Genomic DNA, 5,418 nt, shown 5'->3' on the forward strand with positions numbered 1-5,418 from the left:
CCAAAGCAGAAAGCTCTGTATTCTTCCACCGGCTTTTTGGAAACAGCAGAGTCAAAGTCGGATTAAGATGCAGAACGATTCATATTCCTATAATCTCTGAAATTGCTGTTTTGACCATAGGGCCCCAGCTCTTTTGGGCAATCCAGTTGCCTGCTTGTTTAATTTGAACTGACTATTCATCATAGAGGGACTGCCTGGTATTGATAAACTAGACTCCCCATGAGAAATTTTGCTTTCATGTAGATATGCAAGGAAAAATTCATCTTGGAGCCTGTTAGATTTATGTATTGGATTGCAGTCTTAATTGCTGTGATGCTGAGTGGCTCTTAAATTGATTTTAGTACTGAGTAGCTTCAGAATAGATTGAAATAGAAACGGATTAGGGGAAGCTTCCCATCCTGCTATTGCTAATGAAAATGGAGTGACAAGCATTTTGTATATATGTGCATATACATATATATGTATATATACACACAACTTTGTGCATTGTAATACAGTAAAGTATGTCCCTTGATGTCTCTGGTTCTTGGAATCAGAAGCGTGTGTATGTGGCAATTAGTTTTTTGTACCTCACAGTCTTATTTCTGATTTTCCATTTTCAGTTGCTTTCAAATCGTGATTTGTCACAAGTGAAAACTTGTATCATGGACCTCATTGCCAGTTCAGACAGACGACTCCTATACCGGGAGATATTTCCCCAAGTTAGCATGGTTCCCCACACCTGAATCGAGGGCAGAGCCGAGCAGTGAGCTGCAGTGTTGCCATCCACCCTGCTGGATGTGTGATGGGAAGTAGGGTGAATCGTGAGCAATCTCAGCTTATCAGCTGCAGATTATCAGTAATGGCAATTTACAGGCTTTGGGGGAAGATAGTGCCCAGCCAAACCCTGTGGCTCTCTAGCCAGTACCAGGTGTTTCCTTTCCTGAGCAATGAAATTATCTCAGACCCTCTCAGGTGTTTGCTGTTTCCAAAGGACAAGTACAGACACTTAGTACTATTCCTCTCTTTGGCTTTCTCTGTCCCTAGTTGTGTAGCTGTTTTATCTTTGTCGTGTTTGGCTAACCATAAACCCTACAAATCTAATGTGTATTTACACACAGCAGTAGATTAAACACTGATTTTCATTCCGACCTTCAGAAGGCAAAACGATTCCTGTCTCCTTTGGCTTAACCAATATTGCCTGATGGAAGAGTAAAGTTAAGCAAACCGTGGCCTTCGTTGAAGTTTCCTTGTAAAATTTCTATCTGGTACCTGGGTACTGCTATTAATACATCACTTCAAGACTCTTACAGGGATCCCCTTCATGATGGGATGGACATCCTGCAGGCTGTATGACCCTGGGTGTGTCCTAGCTCTAAATTTGGCTGCCAAACAGCCAAAAAAGTTAAAGGTGCTAAGCGCACTGGCTTACCTGCTTAGGACAAAAGTAAGAGGTACCACAGCAAGATACTGTCTGAGGAATACAAGGCCCTTGTGTGACTTTCAACAGTACGAGAGAGGTGCAGAGATCTTGTGCTAGCATCCAGCTCAATCAGCAGCTGCAGCAGTTCTTCTAGCTTGAATTTCTTTCTCTCTCCTGCCTGGCTGGTTGTAAAGTTCCTTGGAGCTGCATACAGAGAGTGAGTCGCTCCACATCTGCTTACAAGTGCCAGGGGTTGAGGAAATGAGGCTTCCTGGGTGAGAGCTCAGGAAGGAAATTATTGCCTGAACCAAAGAACCACCTGTGTCAGGTTTTTTGTCATAACAGCTCTGTACTCTTTGGAAAGAAATGTGCTTTGCCTGGTCTGAATGGCTTTATTTGTGCCCCGCTTTGTGTAAATCCTCTTTTTTGTAGTGTTTTTAATTACACCTTCTTTGAAAATAAATTCTTGTAAGAGAAGCCTGACTGTGTACTGTACTCGCTGGCTGAAGGAGGTTTGAGCATGTTGCTGTACCCTTTCCCAGGTAGTATAGCAAGTCTCTGGGGCTACTCTTGATCACTTGGTCCGGATTTTGGCAGAGCCATTACAAAGTTGTTCTTCTTTGCGTGGAAGGACCTTTATGAGGAATTAAGTACACGGAAAGCAGAATATGCTGGGCTAAGAGAGAGCATCCCTTTGAAGAACTTCAGGCAAGAGAGCTGCTCCTCTGGGGCAGCTGTGCACAGTCATGACTGAGGTGGTGGCTTTAAATGAAGACACTTCTTCAAAGGTTCCTTTTTTATTCACTTATTTATTTATTTTTAAGTTTCAGGGCATGTTGGATTTTCTTATGGGAGATAAATGTGTTGTCTGCTTTTTCCACTGCTATAGACAGGTCCTGCATTGAGTGACACATGGTCAGTGAAAGGACTGCAGTATACCAGCAGTTGTGGTCTCGCTGCTTGTCCTCCCTCCCACACCTTCTCCATTTCACACTAAAGTCCTACCTGTTCTGAAGCACCTGGACATCTCTACAGTCAGATCAGATCATACTTGGTAAGTCTGGGCACAGAAAAGCTGTTTGTAGTTTTTTGATTACTTTCCTAAGAGAAGGAGTGGTAATTGTAGAAGCTGTGCTAAGAATAAGGGGTTGCAAGGAGAGTTTTCTCAAGGCTAAACGCAGCTCCTTCAGCCGAACTTGTTACTCCCCCTCTTGCTCTCCTTTTTTTTCTAGTTACTTCTCTGAATTAAGTATCCCTCATTACTTGGATCCCTTTTGTTGCCTCTTATGGCTCTTAAGGAGGTCAGGTCTTGCAGTGGGTGATGCTATTTTCCTTTTTAGATGTTTTTTCTTGAATGCATTACAGTGTTCTGTGACTTGTAATTTCCGATGAGTGCCATCCGACCATTTAATTCTTCGCAATTGCTGTAGTAGATGCCAAACACATTTGCAGTAATTGGATGGCACTTAAGGGATTAGTCAAGACTGCCAAGACTCATGGTCATCCAAACCACAGGTGGGTTTTTGTGCTGTTTCCATGGAAGCCTTGCTGTGTCTGCTTCTAAATTTATTTGCAATCTGCATTTTGAATAAAATCCCCTGTGCAAAAGCCTTGTCAACATTTGTGGCCTTGCTGTGTGGCCCTGACTTTAGTGCACTCTGGCAGTGGCACAGTTATGCCATCTCCCTGAATGGCAGAAGGTTTGCAAATGACTCAGAGTCATTAAACATCTGACCCCAGCCAGCCTAGCGTGTCGGCAGGCTGTTTGGCATCCATGTGTCATGGGCAGGCACAGAAGCTTCTGCAGACATCCTAGAGCCCTCTGAGCTGTAAGGGTCATTCATGATCTTTATGCAACACGCAAAGACAGCAGAGTGTCTGCAGACCCACAGCTTCTTGGGGAAGGGAGGATCCCTCTGCTCTTGAGTAGGAAATACAGGCTAGTATGGATTGTGTCCTAAACTCTTTTCTATTCAGGTCTGTTCTCCCAACACTGCTTATTAGGCTGGAGGGACTTGTTATTCTACCTTTGTCTTGCTCTGCTGGGGACAGACAGCTCTCAGTGCTGCTGGTAGCCCAGGAGAGCAAGAACAGCTGCTTGTTCTCTCCCCACTGACTGGTGCTGATCATCCGTTCCCGTCAGCTGTCTTAGCTCTGAGTCCTGGCTTGGCTCCATCACTCCAGGTCTGGATATTAGCTTCTGGTAGGTGAGCTTGGCCTGGTAGATTTGGGCTATTTTTGCGGTGATCTGACCAAGGAGTAGGAGGTGTGAAGGTGGGTGGTGACTGACAAGAGCTGATGTATCTGAGATAGCTTTTTAATTGTATCCTTGAAGGGAAGGGCAGGATGCATTCTGTGATGCTATTTTAATCAGGGGTGATACCAGCTGCTTATGTCTTTCTCACATGCCAGGAAGATTCGCAAGCCTTGGGTTATAATTCCCTCAGCGTGTTCAGAAGCTGACAGGTTCATGTGTTGAAGTGTGGGAGTGCGGTGGCCTGGTGGTTAGCAGCAGAAAGTGAAGTGGAAGTCTGCTGCTGAGGAAAGCTTATTGGGAAAAAGGCATAAGTAATTCTTCATTATTAAGTGCAGGGTGCTGATGTAAGAGAATCAGATAGGAGCCATGAAGTGCTCTGCTGGGCTTGAGAGCCTGTTGGGGCAGCTTTATTTGGAGACTAATTGGGTTGCAGCTCAAAATGAGAAATGTCCTGTCTCTTATTGTAACAGGGTGAATGAGCTGGAACAGAGCTGTGCTGCTGCAAGCAGGTTGCTCCGACTCTCTGGCAGCTTGGCTAACCCAGCTCCAGTACGTCTGTGCAGCACAGCTGGGACACATCAGCCTCTTGCTGGTGGTAACACGTAACTGGCTTGGAGCATCACCAGCCTGCAGAGCTAAGGCGAGGTCAGGTGCCAGGCTCAGGGTGTTGCTCATGAAACCTTTTCCTCTGGGGGTCAAGTCTGAGTAGAACCTATGTTTTCCTATGGCTGGGAAGAGTTACCAATTGGTAATTCCAGGGAGGAAAGGGTGGAGGCCTCCGTCTAGCCTTCTTAGCTGTTTACATGATGAAGGTGAAGGAAGGGGATGAAGGTGTCTCCTCAGCACTTGCAGCAAGGTAAGCTCTGATAGAGCTAGCAAGCCAGGACCAGTTTCATATCTTTCCAGGTCAGGAATGATACGCATTGGCAAAGAAGTAAAAAAGTGTTCTGTCAGGTATATTCAAGAGCAGGGTTTCACCTTTAAGTCAGTGGTTAATGTGAATACACATTTTATTAAAACTGTTCAGCTTTCAGGCTTTGATTTAACATTCTCCTCTTATTCCCCAATGATGCTTTTATTGGCTGACTTTAGAAGGTGGAAACATTGCAATACAGCACTGAGTAATGCTCCTGTTCCAGCTATCATTGCACTTAATCTCCTAGCGATGTTTTATGTGCATTTTTATTTAATTTCTGTTATCTGACTCAGTGCCAGCTCTCTCACAGAACAGGGCATGATAAGTTTAATCAGATGTGCAGTATTTTTCTTCCTTCTCTTTGGTCCTCTGCCTCAAGCACTTTCACTTCTTGGGTTGGGGGAGAGGAGTGAGTAAATACTATGGCTAACAATACCAAGTCCTCCTGCACACTGTATAGGAGACTCAAGATTTAGGGGAGCAACCTGGAATGCATTCAAAGGCTGAAAATTGCTCTACTGGAAAACATAAGCTAAATCAAAGAGAGAATGTATTCTGGAACTTCAGCACGCTTCCATTTTTCACTCCTACAGACTGGTTTGTACGGTCCTGTGGATAATGACAGAAAGACTTTCCACAGATTCCCTTTCTAGGCAAAAAACCAGATCTGAATGCTTGTCTAATAACTCCTGGAACAAAGATTTCCATTGTGGCTGGGTGTTCAGGGGTGCTAGTTAGGAGGACAAATACTGAGGCTGATTTTTGTCAATTTTTCATTGGCAAGTAGCAGCCGCCTACTTAGTTTCACTGCAAAGTCACAGTGAAGATTAAAAGAGAAGCTGA

This window comes from Gavia stellata, chromosome 25 (assembly GCF_030936135.1).
Source record: "Gavia stellata isolate bGavSte3 chromosome 25, bGavSte3.hap2, whole genome shotgun sequence".
NCBI classification, from domain to species: domain Eukaryota; kingdom Metazoa; phylum Chordata; class Aves; order Gaviiformes; family Gaviidae; genus Gavia; species Gavia stellata.